The sequence below is a fragment of the Humulus lupulus genome, chromosome 8 (genome assembly GCF_963169125.1).
Source record: "Humulus lupulus chromosome 8, drHumLupu1.1, whole genome shotgun sequence".
Classification (NCBI taxonomy): Eukaryota; Viridiplantae; Streptophyta; class Magnoliopsida; order Rosales; family Cannabaceae; genus Humulus; species Humulus lupulus.
In genome coordinates, this window is record NC_084800.1 from 97,318,426 (window position 1) to 97,335,351 (window position 16,926).

A 16,926-nucleotide genomic window follows, 5' to 3' on the forward strand; every position below is an offset into this window, starting at 1 on the left:
CACCACACACTCCCCATCTTCAACAACCCAGGTGTTACAAAAAACACACCCACACCTACAAAACCAACTCGTCCATAAACTACTCATATTCTACACCATCAAAGAAAATCTCAGATGCAAGGAATATCCACATCAAAATTCCTTCCAATCACTTCTATTATAATACCCACACCCCGCCAATCATCAAGAAATCTATAATACAAAAGACATTTTTCCACCATCACAAAATTTCCATAAAACTCAACATGTACGACCCAACAAACCTCCAACGGAGATTCAAAATTCTCACAGCCATGAAAAAAATAGATATCGACGAGTGTGATGTGAATGCACACATGAGGCAGGCCTTGACGACTCACTGTGTTGATGGCTCACACAAAGACTCTCGACTACAACGACCGGCAACGAACGTCATGTTGGAGGCATGACAACTTATTCTACCTAATCAAAATCAACTCGATATGATTCTTTAGAACACCGCGGCTGGAGGACAAAGAAGTTTGATGACACAACAATGGTTTCATTTTGAGAATATTACCAATTCTTTGGTGTTGATTTGGAAGAAGAGATTATCGATGAAAGAAAGAATGGTCAAGATGAACTTATGGAGGATGCTGATATCATCAAAATTGAAGAACCACCAATTGAGAAAATAATTTTTGACAACCTAATGGTGAAGCCAAAACTTGTAATTGACCAATTGCTTGATAATCTAGGTATTGATTTTGGAGCCTTCAAGACTAAAAGGGCAAGGTGAATACAGTAGTAGATAGCTTGGAATTCCTTATCATTTTATTTAGCTATTACTTTGGTACCATTGTGGCTTTGGGATGAGATTTGAATAGACTTTTCCATTGGGTTTTACCACTCTCACAAGATCAATAATGGTTGTATTTAGTTTGTTGGCTAGAACTTCCCTCAATCCTTATGCGCTCATTTTCTGTGGTTCAGTTGTAACTTGAGGACGAGTTCTTTTTTTATAGACGGGGTGAATGATGTAGTGAGAATATCTAGAATAGTATGAGGTGTCTTTATTCTAGAATAGTCTATTTTTTTAGTTATTTCTTTATGTGTTTTATTTGATATTATTTCAATTATGATGTCATCTATGTAAGGGTTTTATAAATACTTCACTTGTTTTATGGTAAGGGAAATTTTGAAAATTGATATTGAAATAGAGTTTTATGAGTCTTTCTCATATTTTGGGGTTTTCCTATATTTTTCAAGGATTTGACATGAACATTGCTCACCCCATTCAACTGGTTACATCAAGTAAAATAAAGGAGTTTTTGGAGACATTTAGTTATATTATGTAGCTATAGGAAATAAAGATAGATTTCCTACTTCAAGAACCTCAGATGAATCTTAGTGAACCAGAGATGAAACTAAGAACACAAATCAGTAAGACTAATTATCAAACAATTAGAAAACTAAAAACATAAAAGGATAAATCGACACAAGTACATATACTGGGTCAGAACAAGATAAATGTGATCTTGAACCTAATCCAGTTTTAGGAACCATTATCTCTTCTTTATTCAATCAACGATATGAGTACAAAGCTTCTATCGAGCTTCTTGGAACAATCGTGGATTGTACACTCTAAACACTTAATCTCATAGGTTTTTTCATCTTAATCTCTAAGCAAGCACTTTTCCAACAGTTGTGTTTCTCAATACAGTTCCTCAAACCCAGCTTTCACACACTTTCTCAATACTCAATCTTGATCTCCACACTTGAGCTTTCTCTTTTGATCTAGTGTGTTTCTTTCTCTTTCCATTGTTTAACAAGTGGAGTGAAGTTGTCATTTTATAGACCAATGACTGATTTAACACTTAAGTCAATGGGGTTATTATGACAGTTGAGAACCTAATATAGCTCACTAGCAGAATCAATTGGGATTTGGAGGAACTACTCCCACAAATTCCACCTAGTTTCTTCAAATCACAACCTAGGTGTAATAATATAATTCCACTTGTAAATATAGTGATCCTAGAGTTCCAGCATTAGTTACCAAGGTTGAGCAATGCTTAAACTTGTTCAAAGGTAGCACCTTAGTCCCTATATCAGCTGGATTATCCTTAGTACCATTCTTGTCTAATGATGTCACCTCTTCCTCTATCTTTTCTCTTATCCAAAACAAACGAATGTCAATGTGTTTGTTTTTTTTTTTGTGGTATACTGGATTTTTATATAGGTGAATTGAAGATTGACTATCTGAGAATATCATTTCTCTACCTTTCATCATCTTCAGCTCTTGAATCACTCCTTGTAACCATATTGCGTCTATGAATGCTTCGGTGGTGGCCATAAACTCAACTTCAGTTGTTGATAGTGACACCACTGACTATAGTTCCAACATATGCAATCTCCATTTTTCGTGAATACATATGAAGTAGTTGACCTCCTTGTATCCTTACTTACTGCATAGTTTGCATCTACAAAACCTTCAAGTGTAACTTTGTGATCCATGTGCTTGTATCTTAGTCCCATCTTAGTAGTTGCCTTTAGATATCTAAGAAGCTACTTAAAAGCATTCCAATGCTCTAATCTGGGGTTAGACATAAACCTGCTAAGAATACTTAGAGCATGTTCTATGTCTAGTCTAGTGCTAACCAAGATGTACAGTAAACACCCTAGTGCCATAGCATAAGGGACTTTTGCCATTTCCTCTGTCTCCTCGATTGTCTTTGGACTTTGATCTTTTGAAAGTACAAACTGTCCTCCTAAAGGCACTGAAACACTATTTGAATCGTGCATGTTGAATCTCTGAAGTATTGTCTGGATATAGCTTGCTTGTTTAAGATTCATAATCCCATCTTTTCTATTCCTTGTCACTTCTATCCAAGCTCTTTCATTTCAAATTCATCTTTCAGCTTGTCTTTGATGACTTTTATCACTGTCTTGTCCTTCTCCATAATGAGCATATCATCTACATATAGCAAGAGAAAAATTGATGTAGATTGCTTAAGATTTTTGTAGTATAGGAAGTGTTCAAACTTTGATCTAACAAATCCAATGTCTTGAACATAGGTGTCGAATCTCTTATTCCATTGTTTTCGTGGCTGTTTGAGTGCATACAATGACCTTCTAAACTTGCACCCCATCTCTTAGTTGCTTGGTTCCACCTGAAAATCAGGTGGGATGCATGTAAATGTCCTCATCTATAAAACAATTTAAGAAGGCAGTCTTGACATCAAGCTGCTCCACTTCTAAATTTTGTTGTGCTATAAGTGACAACATCAATCTTGTAACGCCCTACTACCCAGGGACTGTTACACTATGTATTTCAAATAGTGCTAAACTCGCTAGACGATTCATTTGGCAATAATCATGTAACTAAATGTGATTAATGGTTTAGGGTTAAAAATTTTGGTCAAAGATACAAACGTTTCACTAAAATGTTTACTATATACATTGGGATCCCAAAATACATTTTAAAGGTTAATTACAATAAAAGAGATACAACCAGCCGACCTAAGCGGCAAAATAGGGTTTAACCCTAGTTCCTCTTTAAACCTCGGCCATGATGGTCGAGCAGCTGCATATGTACATATCGTCACCTAAGCTCTTCAACTCAAGGATGGTCCAACTTTCTTTTACCTTTACCTGCACCACATAGTACCCATGAGCCGAGGCTCAGCAAGAAAACTCAAACATGCTCATAAGCAGATAATGACATGTCACTAAATCATAATAAGCATGCCTAGCAGTAATAACCCTATTCATGCATGCAAGCAAGTACAAATAAATGATTATGAGGTGCTGCGCCCTGAACAGATGGTTGTTAAGTCATTATGGGGTCCTGCGCCTTAAATAAATGACTAGGGTCTTGTGCCTTGAATAAATGACTGTTAAGTCATTCTGGGGTCCTACGCCCTGAATAAATGACTATGAAGTCGTTCTAGGGTCCTACCCCCTGAATAGATGACTTATAAGATATCCTGGGGTCCTGCGCCCTAAGCCATGTGACCATCAAGTCACCTGAGCCTTTTAGCCTTGTCTCTGAGTAACTATCCATATACTAGCCAAGCCCTTTAGTTTTCTTCGACCAATAGGTCGGTCGAGCATATAATGCTCATGTTGATTAGATCTAATCATATCGACCAGCGTTCAATGTGCTAATGTCGCTCTTGACTCATAAGTCAATTCCATACGACCAGCGCTCAGTGCTATCGTCGATCATGACTGATAAGTCAGAGCTTCATGACCAGCACTAAACACCATTGTCTTTTCTGACTAACAAGTCAGTGCGTTACTTAGATAAACGATGTATTCCAACATTCATAATGCAAAAGATATCCAAATATAGAGAACTCGACATGCTTCATCAATAATAACAAGCATAATTATGGACATGCACATTTACAGAGACTCAAGCTCTGATCAATTCCATATTCAACATTCATGCCATGCCATAATCATATGTATCACATATCTCATATACTAGGTGCAATTTTCTTACCTTTGGTCCAAGCACATGTTATCAATAAATGACCCTTGATTCTGAACCCCTAGCAATCACCTAGTCACAACCATAATATAAAATCCCATAAAAAAATGAGTAAATAAAGACTTTCGGACCAAGTCCTAGCCTCTAGGACGTCGAAACCTACCAAACCGGGTAGTAGGATCGATCCCGAGCCCTTAGAGTTAAGTTCCCACGACTAAAAATCCAACCTGGCCAAATCTGCACAAGCGGGCTGTGACTTGGCCTTGGGGGTCGCGGCACGCCTCCCTGACAGAGAGCCCTTTGCCTGGGCTTCAGGGTGCAGGCCGCGACTTGGCCCTCTAGAGTCACGGCGCGCCCCCCAGGCAGAACCCTCCTGGTTTTGGGTTCACACAGGTCGCGACTTGCTAGAACAAGGTCGCGACCCAACCTCGAACCCAACCATTTCCTTCATTTTTTCCACTTAAAATCCTCCAAAACCCTATCCAAACATATTCAAATCCCAAAAACAATGTAGTGTCCCAGAATTTTTACTTAGCCAGATAGTAGTAGTAGTTTGTAGTATTTTAGATTCTGTGGATTTTGGTTCAAGCCGGGACTTAGTTGGAAACTCATAGCAACAGTTATGGATTTTATAAATTTAACCTATAGTTTAGAAATATTAATTATAACATAAAGTTTGATTAATATTGTTGGTTCTAGAAATATTAGTAATTTTAACCTAAGGATTAGATAGAATTAATACGAGTATGACACTTGTCATAATCATGTTTATTAAGGATTTAAGTATTTTTGATGAATAGTTTAAATAAAAGAAAGATCTAGAAGCTCTAGAACCTTCCAGAAACTGTTAGGATCATGTTTAGACTTAGTCAAAGTTGTTTTATCAATTCAAAATATGCTAAAAAGTGCAAATACGTGTTTTATATATCAACGTATGCCGATATATCGCAGCTATATGAGCCGATATATCGCCTATGGGAGATACGGAAAACACGTCGACTTCGTACGAACGAACGAACGGAGCTCGGGAAAATGGTCTAGGCGATATATTGCCCCTGGGAGTGTATTTTTGAATCTTGAGGATTTTTAAATTTAAAAATAGCCTTAACCACTTGGACCTGCCTTTGAACGATTTTGACCGAGTTCTGGGCATCTGTTGAACGAAAATTCAAATATTTTTCATTTTATATTCAAATTAAAATGGGTTAGTTTCACTCCTTTAACTCTATAAATAGGACCCAGTACTCAACCATTTTCTTCATTCTTAAAGCATTCTTCAGAGCCTCTAAGTTGCTAAGGTTACAATAGAGAGAAACCCTTGTGTTTTTAGGTTAAAAGCTTTATCAATCTAAGCTTTTCTAACCACTTGGGAAGTGAGATATAGTCTTATTTTGGTATAGAGGTATAGATCAGGTCCTAGTTATCCGAGGTATTCTTATCTTTGAGTTTAATTCTTCATGGTTCTTTAGTTTTCTTTCATTTTCTTTCAGATCCTAACTCTTGTTTATGATTCTTGATTAGGTATTTAAGTTTCTTTTTTATGGTTTAGTTCTCTTTTCATCTTCATTCTTTAGAAATACTCATGGTTTTACTGTTGGTTTTTAAGAGTGTTCCAATCCCGTTCTTGTTCTCAAATATCTCGGTTTGTGGTAAGGAAAATAGGATAGATTATATGTGTTTATATGTTTATGTTATGATATGTTTTATGCTATAATATGTATATGTATAAATATGTTTTGTAGTCCTTGGGCATATGACTTGCTTAGATACCAAGCCCTAAGAATTTTTACCATTTTCATGGTTTAGAGTTATGATTTACCCTACCTCGATTAGTAGACAGAGGACCTAGATGGTTTATCATATACTACCATGTGATCTAACCTACCTCGATTAGTAGACAGAGGACCTAGATTTTTTATCACATGCCATGTTAATGAGTTAATGGCCATTAATATTGTAGTCCTATATGTTATATGTTTTTATAGTCATATGCTTTATAGTATATGTATATGATATAATTTTATGTTTATGATTTATGATATATGTTGTTAGTAGATTTTCCTTGCTAAGCATTAGGCTCATTCTTTTATTTTTAGCTTGATACAGGAAAATGAATATGGAAGGCGGGAAGATTCATGGCAGCTTGGCTTGTGTGTTGAGGATAAATGGATTGAATGGACTGCGTGAACGATCAAGGATGACATTATTTTTAAGTATTTTGAATATGTTTTGATGTATTTCCGCAATTAGTATTTATTTAATTTAAGTTTGTTTTTATGTATTAAACAATGGGTACCCATACTACATTTCATATTTCATATTTTACTTTGTATTTTGCACAATATTTATTTTGGGGTTTTAAATAAAGTTATGTTATTTCTTATGTATGTTTCCCAAAATAGTAGCTATGTCTGGTAGTTTTAATGGTCCAAGGTCTTAGAAATAGTTGGGTCATTACAAACAAAGATTCCAAACATCTCAATTTCCCAAAACCCTCAAAACCCAAGTCTCAATCAAATAAAATACTCCTCAAAACATAAAATCCAATCAAAGCTTAAAAACTCAAAAACTCAAAACTTAAAACTTGGATTACCTCTGATTGAGTCGTTTCCTAGATAAATCCTCCGGCTAAGAAGCTTCTAATCTTCCCTAGAATTTCTATGACTCAATCCTTTCTTGAATTTGAGTCCTAAAACTCGAGTTTCCTTTGAAAATGCGAACGACGTCAAAAAGAGAATGGGGGAGAGAGAGAATGTATTGAACGTTCTTTTATGTTTCAGACTGGTTACTTCGAGCTTAAGTAACCTCAAGCAAATCCTAATGTTTGGGGTCCCAAAAACGCCCCAGGGGTAAAATAGTCAAAATTCCCATAATTCCCTCCTGATCTCACTAACTCCCAATATATCATCAAATAATCATTCCCATTACCCAATATCCTGGTAATGTACTAAATACCCAATTTACCCCTTGACTCACTTCGAGTCAAGTATGGGTCCTGTTGTGACTTTCCCATTAGCTTACCCCCTAGGATCGTCTCGTGCCGAGTACCCCAAACATATCCACACACATACCACATATATCCCAAATATACCCATAACGGGCCAAATTACAATAATTACCCAATTAATCATAAATGAGCCCACATACATATTTAATACTCCAAAACATGCATATCAAGTCATATTAAAATATAACTCACATAATCACATAATGATGCACATATATATATCACATAATCACATAATTCCATAAGTTAATCAAGGTCCTAAGCCTTATTAGGAAATTTGGGACGTTACAAATCTTATGGTTTTTGTATTTTACTACAGGTGAGAACACTTTAGTATAGTCGATTCCTTCAACCTGAGGAAACCCCTTTGCCATGAGCCTTGCTTTGAACCTCAAAGGCTCATCTTTACTCAGACATTCCTTCACCTTAAAATTCCATTTACATGAAATCACTTTCTAATCTTTTGGTTTTGAAACTAAATCCCATGTTCTGGTTTTGCTCAATGAATCCATTTCTTCCTTCATTGCTTGACACCATTCAGTCTTGTTCTTCCCTGAAAGAGCATCTTCAACATTGTTGGGTTCTGGTATGTCAATTGTTGCACTACTGCAAGTGCATAATCCACCAATTCAGCTTCAACGTATCTTGCTGGAGGTTGTATGACTCTTCTCTCTCGATCTCTTGCCAGGTGATACTCTCAAATAGATCAGGTTGTTGTAATACTGCATCTAGCTCAGTTTGAGCTTCACCTTGGTCATTCATATCAGCAGTAGCTTGAGTATTTCCTTCAAAGTGTCTCAGCTCTACTTCAAACTCAGCCTTGTTCTTTTTACTTGTTCCACCTACATCATTTGAAACACTACCATCTTGGCTTTCAAGTGAGAAAAATCATGCTCATTAAAGATAACATTTCTTGAAATTATAATTTTAAGCTTACCATTTTGATTAACACAAAGTCTATACCCTTTTGTTCCTATATGGTAACCAAGAAAAATTCCATTGACATATCTAGTGCCTAGTTTATAATTGGACTGATGTGCATATGTTGCACAACCAAAAACTCTCAAATGTTTCAAGCATGGGGATTTTCCATACGAAATTTCATATGGTGTTTTCAAATCTATAGTTTTGTTTAGACTCATATTTATCAAATAACATGTAATAGCAAGTGCGTCTCCCCAATAATATTTAGACAACCCTGAACTTACTAGCAAACAACTAACCTTATTCAGTAGAGTACGATTCATCTTCTCAGTAACTTCATTTTGTTCTGGAGTACTAACTACTGTCCTATGTCTAGTGATACCATACTAATTAAGAGCATGTCAAAATCATGGTTTATAAACCCTAAGCCATTATCGGATCTAAGAGTCATAATTTTAGAGTTTGTTTGATTTTCCACCTAATTTTTCCATACTTTGAACTGTTCTAGACATTCTGTTGGGAATAGTGTCCTTAAAGCAATTTTAGTTGACAAATATTTTAAATGAAATAAATAATTTAATTGAATTATTATATATATAGAATATGTCCGATATTATGTTAATGATATCAAGTAAATATCAGAAAATTCTAAAGTTTATCTATGTGGTCTTAATCTCATATTGGTATGAGATGATCGAGATTAAGATAATAAACTTGAAATAGTTCGGAGTAAAATAAAGTTATGGAATCTTTAGATTAATTATTGCTAGTACGGTTCCTAGTATTATGAATACAAGTGACCTAGATCTGGGTCACTAGTGTAGTAGGGCACTTTGGTAAAGGTACTTTGTATATAGTGATATATAGAACTGGACCAGATGTGATTTGTCAATACTTGTTCAAACATCGTTTCATAGTATTAATAAAACACATCAAATGATGATCATATACACGATGATCTTAATCCTGAGGTTACTATGAACTCCTATATATGTCATTTGATCCTTTGATTCACGTGTTAAAGTTTGTCAGAATGATCAGGCTAAGAACAATTGTTTTGGGGACTCAATGATATATATGGTTGGGGACATAGTTTAACATATATGGAATATATACATTCTTATATATTGAATAATGCTTTCTTATTGGTTTGACTTTTAGAACTGAAAAGGTTATGAACGCTCACATCGCAAACTTGTTGTGACACAACTTTTACTAGTAAAGTCAATGGTACATTAGGAACTAGATATAGTTAAAAGGGTAAAACTATACTTTTATTCCCTTTTAATTATCCACCATTAATAGAGGATTAATGTTGTATGCACTGATTATATCAATGGACATTTTATTCTTTAATAAAGTGCTCTGTAAATATATGTCTATAATTATCAAGAGTTCAATCTCATACTTATAGTGGAGTAATCCTGAGATTAATAAATATGATTATTTAATCAAAGAGCTTTGATTAATAATCTAATATTTATTGGAGCTTGATATTATTAGTCTATAGGTCCTTAGGGTGGCTCTATCGGCACCATATCAAAATAAGAGTTGATACAAAGGTAAAACTGTAATTTGGAAATTTAAGAAGAATTTTATTCTTTGGGTCAAATATACAATTATATGATAATTAAGGCTGAATAATTAATATTAATTATTAAATTTTAGAAAATATGTTTATTAATTTAAATATATAATTTTGAAATATATATATAAATAAAAAAAATAATTTTTGAAATTAATTATTTTATTTGAGTGGGAGAAAATAAAATTGGTAAGTCAAAATAGTTTTTGATTTAATGAATTTTAAAAAGATGATGATAATGATGATCATCAATTTGAATTTTGAATTTTGAATTTTAAATTTAAATTTTGAAATATGGTTGTGATCTTTTCCTTAAAAAGATAAAACCATATTTAGTGGAATGATTGATTTTAATTAAATAAATAAACAAAAGAAAAACGCAATATTCCTAAAAAGGAAATACTGCAATTCATGCATGACATAGTCATGGGACTGTGCCATGCGTGTAGCAGTATACTGATATAATATCAGTGTTATTTTATTTGATTATTTATTTAATTAAAATTTAAAAATAGTTATTTCAAATTTTGTAAGTTAGATATTACCTAAATCAATTTCTATCATCATTATGATATTATTAATATATTACTATTATGATTAGGAATAATAAGGTAATATATAATCTCTCTATATATATTGTGTAAGAAGAAGAAAAACAAGAGAAAAAAAAATTCATAGAAAAAGTTTCAGAATTTGTGAGACAATAAATTGTCATTATCTTCTTCTTTTATTCTGACATTTCTCAAACCATAACCCAAGTTCTCATGTGTTGAGAAATACTTGTGATTTCTAAATTATAAACTCATATTCTCTATGTGTCCACATACATCTTGAGGTGTAGATAACACTCCGGAAGATTGTGGTTTGAGTACTAAAAAAAATTGGATAGGAAGATCGATATATATACGAAAATACTCAAGATCAATTGATAGGCTTCAAGAGGTAAATATTTTTGTTCTTGAATATTTGTGTACATGTGCATATGATATATATATAAGTATGTGTATATTTATATATATGTTGCATGATTAATAATATTGTATATTAATGTTTTTGTCTGGATGTCTTCTTGAACATAAAAATTGTCTATATGTGAGATGGAAAATTTTTTGTGTTTAAACACTAGGCCCCCCAGGCCAATTGCATTGTGCACTCTGATTTTTTTTCCAACAATTTGTAGCAGAGCAGGTCAGTAATCTCTGCATATTATTAATTATTGTGTGAGACTATGTGCATTCTTATATTATATGTTGTGGTATATGATTGAATGGATGGATGTTTGTATTCATGATGATTGATTCTTAAGGGTTGTTTATAATGGTGCTTTTGGGTTTAGGAATTGTTCTTAAAATTCCTAGATAAAAAATGTAAGCCAATTTTGGGGCATAGGAATTTTGTAATTTTTTTCTTTTCAAATTATGGCTGAAATTCCAAGATGGCCTGAGCCTAAGCCCAAGCCCCGAGTTGTGCCCTTGCACCTGCACACGCCTGAGCCCCTGCCTGCCCAGGCCTGCGCCCCTGTCGTGCCTAGCCCTGCCAGTCGCGCACCCCCTGCTACACCTGCACTCAGCCGCATCCCATGCCTGCCTGCGCCCAGCCACACCTCGTGCCTACGCACACACCGTGCATGCCACACGCCCAGGCCATGCAGCACCGCCGCACCCTTACCGCCACTCCACATTGGTACACACATACAACCCTAATGTGTTGTTACCATAATTGTTTTTAATAAAAATATGAAATTGAATTAAATTAGTTTTAATTTGTTAATTTCTTTAATTGAAATAATATTGATTATTTTTCTTAATTAAAAATGTTTTAATTATTCTATTCCATAATTAAAATATCCAAAATTAAAATTATTTTGAATTTTAATTTATCAAAATTAAATTGTTTAATTTTATTTTTGAATTAAAGTACCCAAATTCAAATTGGGCCTTTGTGTAAAATAATTAAAAAGTTGCATAATTCAAAATGGATATAACATGCCATTTATATATCCACACAGTATACAATTAGCGTGCATTACATTCGTGTAGAAACATGTTATTAGGATCGTCCTATATTTTATTATATGTTTATATATGATAATTCATATAATAATAAATTTAATCTTAATTAGTTAAGATGGTAAATTAAACTTAATGTTGTTTAATTTGTTATTTTAATGAAAAATATTTTATTAAAATAAAAATGATATTATCTTAATTAAATCAAAATTAAAATTGAGGGCACAATTTTTTTTTTTTTTGCTTAATTGGATTAGTAATTATTAGAATATCATTTGGTAAAAATAATTAAATTTATTTTTACAACTAAATTAAAAAAATATTGATTTTGTGAAAAATACACTTTTTCAAAATAGTGAGCAGGAGAGGGACTTATGACAATAAGTCTCATGGTCTCCATTATTGGTTGAACACCGAGAGGCATAGGAAGGGCCCTGTGCCGCCTCCGTTTGCGGCCTCCCGAAGGAAAGACTTTCGAATATATTTATTTTATCTCAAGGTTGACTTCTCTTATGAGAATATAATTAGTGATGTATTTCAAGTTTGACTGACCCTAAGGCACGCTCTTGAGTTAAGCCGTTGATTGAAAATAATGGGTTACACTCCGAAGGTGGATCTAGGCTTTCAAGCACGACTAGTGAATCTTGACCAAACTAACAGTAGTTCATAAGTCAAAAGAGAAAAAAAAACATTTTTCAGTTTTCACTTATGAAATTGAGATTTATCTCAAAATTAATTTGGAGTTAGTTTGGCCTACCCTATGGCTGGTCCATTAATTTTCAAATTAATTTATCGTGGATTAATATATAATTTTTATGTGTTTTATATGTTGCATTCATGCATCATGTTTACTTTTCCAAATAAAATCTGATATTTATTATATGTTTTAATTCATTATATTTTATTTATTTATTCCCAGCAACAATGATTAATTCTCTTAATCCTGATCAATTACTTGAAAACTTGGGAATTTACACACACTCCATTGATAAACTCTTGGAAATGATTCCATTTAGTCTTAACCGTATTAGAAGATGGTATGAAAGGATCCACATTGTCTTTGGATACAAAACTTGTACGGAGCAATCTATGATCTACCTCCAGAGGTTCCAAGCTTTTCATCCAGTTTTGATGAACATGAAAAATATGGTGAATGGATGAGATTGAATCACCTAGCACGTCAATGCATGTTATCGACTATGCATGGCAACATTAAAGAAAAATATATGGTTATTGAAATTGCATACGAGATGTGAGCCATGATAACGAGTGATGCTATGGCACATGCTCAATTTTTGAAATATTTACTCAAAAAATCTTATTTAATATTTTGAATGGTTGATTCAAAATTATGCCACTGGTATTATTTTTTATTTGTTCTTGTCTTTGGGGATGCAGAAATCTTTCAAGAAAAAAGATATTTGCATTAAAACTAAAGCGAAGAAGAAATGATGAAGACGATTGAATAAAGAAAAGATTAGTTTTGAAATTTATTTTGTTTATTTTAAACGAAATTTAATTTTTTTATTTTGAAATAGTTGATTTTCATTATGAAAGAAACTAATAAGTTCTTTCTTTAAATTAGTTCTAGAATTCTTTCTAGAAACTATATTTTAGATTCCTTTATTTGATGAGTGAACAAATTTGATATTTCTCTTGAATAATAAATCTATTTGTTATTTTTGAAATATAATTGTTCTACCTATTTAATCAATGAGTACAAATGATAATTATGAATTATTCATTATTGTGCAAATCATAGATTTAATAAATAATACATATTATTCCAATCACAATTAAGTGAAACATACATATAAATTATTTTTTGAGATCGACTTGTAAACAATTAAACACATAAAACAAATAAAAGACATTCTTTTATTAGAACCATTCATTGGTTCTCTCCCTGTTTATATTGTCTATTAATTAAAATTAACCAAAAGACATTTCTCTTATAAAGGCTCAAGAATCACATAATTGTTTAGTTAATACATAGAGATGTATGATAAACCTTTTAATGTTCAAAGCTAAAAGAGATAATAAATAGTAAGTCAATATTGATTATTTATTTAAGATATGTTTATTTTTGTTGAATGCAAAGAAAATTTCTAGAAATTTTCATGCAACATTCAAAGTAAAGTCACTTAAAGACTTATTTGATCTGATCAAAAGGAAGTCTAAACTCGAATTTTGAATTCAAGTAAATTGCATGTGAACTTGGAATTCAAACCCAACTCACATACAACTAGAATGCTAAGCAAAATTACTATTTTAGAAATAGAACATAATCATATAAGATAAGATTAAATAGATAATGAGTGATCATTATCTTCTTTATTATTTCTATAATTTTAACACTTGTTATACTCTGTACATGTTTGATTGTATAACATCAAAGACTTAAAAGTTGGGATTCAGAAGTGGTTATGTGAATAAATTGAAAATTTTCCATGAAGTCATTTAGAGAAACAATTAAATAATCATAAAATATTACAAAAGAGTTTGTATATCTTAAATGCTTCTTTAATGAAGCATGATTATTATAATCGCTATATTTTTCTAGTTAACTTGTACTAGAAATAATGACTGCAAGTCAAGTAAGAAAGTTATTGATAATTAACAATGGTAAAACCAAAGAATATCACAAATTCTATAAAACATTATTTTAGTGGGAGCGTTAGTTAGTAACTACTCATTTACAAATGTAAAGTTTAGTTGGTTGTGTGTAACACAGTCGAACTATATTTCCATTCACATGCTAGCATGAAATGAAAAGGTTTTTACAAGAAACAATGATTGAAACACCATGAATCTAGAAATGGAATTTGGAATTCCTATGACATCTGGATTCTTGAAATCCAACTAAAGTTCATTGAACTTCAGTTTGAAATAGAATATTCAAGATGAAGAGAAGAACAGAGGAAAGTACAGACTTTTCAAAGTAAAGTTAATAGCCTAAGGCTATAAACAAAAAGAAGAATTTATTACTTGAATAAATACCTTCTACTGTAACCAAACTTAAATATGTTTACATACTCTTATCCATTACTTTATGCATGGATTATGAGATTAATTTAAATGGAAGTCTAAGTAGTCTTTATTGAATGGCTGATGTAATAAAACAGTTTGAAGATCTCGACCAGAAAGATTATGTTGTGATTCTTATTCTTAATATTGATAACATTATGATCATTGGGAATGATGTAGAGAAATTATCAATAGAAAATAAATGGTTATCTGAACATTTCTAAATATTAGATTTAAAAAAGCCAAGAATATTCTGTACATTCAAGTCAATAGAGATTGAAAGAACAATCTTTTGGTACTGTCTCAAGCGACTTATATAGATAAGAAGCTTAAATACTTTAGTTTACAAAAATCCAAGAAAGGCTTTTTGCTTTCTCGGCCAGGAGGTTGTATTATCTAAATAATAATATCTATTTATTCTTTTACTAGAAAAGAAGGACATTAGACATTATTCCTACAACTCAGTGATGGACTGTTTAATGTATTGAATGTTCTATTTTCGAATTAACATTTGTTAAACGGTGGGAATAGTCAGCAGTTGTCAATCTAATGATGGAGTGAGTCATTGAATAATTATAAGGACTTAATTTTTGAGTATCTTGAATATAATGGAGAATATATGTTTGTGTTTTTAGGAAGTGACCTAAAATTCCTAAGGATAAACTGATTTTAAACTAGATAGAAATCCTCAAAGATTGATATCAGAATCCGTTTCCATAACTGTAGAGGAGACACATTAATCTGGAAATGTATTGGACATTTCAGATTTGTATGTTTCACCATAGAAGCTGAAATGTAACAGCTACAAGCAGTTAAATAAATAGGCTATTTGATTTAGTTGAGTTCTTTACCATTCTGGAAAGGGTTTCAGATTTGAATAAACTACTAGTATCTCATTGCGAAAGCAATGGAGATACAACTATTCTAGAAGAGCTAGAAATCATGAGAGGGTATAGCACATGAAATGAAGTATCATTTAATTCAAGACAATTTTACATAATGTAATGATCTTAAAGATAGCTTCAAAATAGTTTCTTACAAAATTGTTAACAAAGACTTTGTTAGACAAATTCGTTTAGGATAGTGTGATTGACACATCGAGAGAGATGCCTCAATTTGCTTTAGGGAAAGTGGGAGATTGTTGGGAATAATTCCCTTAAAGCAATTGTAGTTGACAAATTTTTTAAATGAAATAAATTATTTAATTTAATTATTAAATATATATAGAATATGTCTGATATTATGTTGATATTATTAATTAAATATTAGAAAATTCTAAAGTTTATCTATGTGTTCTTAATCTCATATTGGTATGAGAGGATCGAGATTAAGATAATAAACTTGAAATAGATTGCAGTAAAATAAAATTATGGAATCTTTAGATTAATTACTACTAGTGCGGTTCACTAGTATTATGAATACAAGTGACATAGATCCATGTCACTAGTGTAGTAGGACACTTTAGTGAAGGTAATTTATTTATAGTGATATATAGAGCTGAACCAGATGTGATTTGTTAATACTTGTTTAAACACTGTTTCACAGTATTAATCAAATATATCAAACGATGACCATATACACAATGATCTTAATCCTGAAGTTACTATTAAATCCTATATATGTCATGTGATCCTTTGATTCATGTGTTAAGGTTTGTCAGAATGATCAGGCTAATAACAATTGTTTTGGGGACTCAATGATATATATGGTTGGGGACATAGTTTAACAGATATGGAATCTATACCTTCTTATTGTATAGATTGTTTTGGGGATTGAATAATGGTTCCCTATTGGGTTAACTTTTGGAACTGAAAATGTTATGAGTGATCACGTCGCAAGCTTGTTGTAACACAACCTTTACTAGTAAAGTCAATGGTACACTAGGAACAAGATATAGTAAAAAAGGGTAAAATAGTAATTT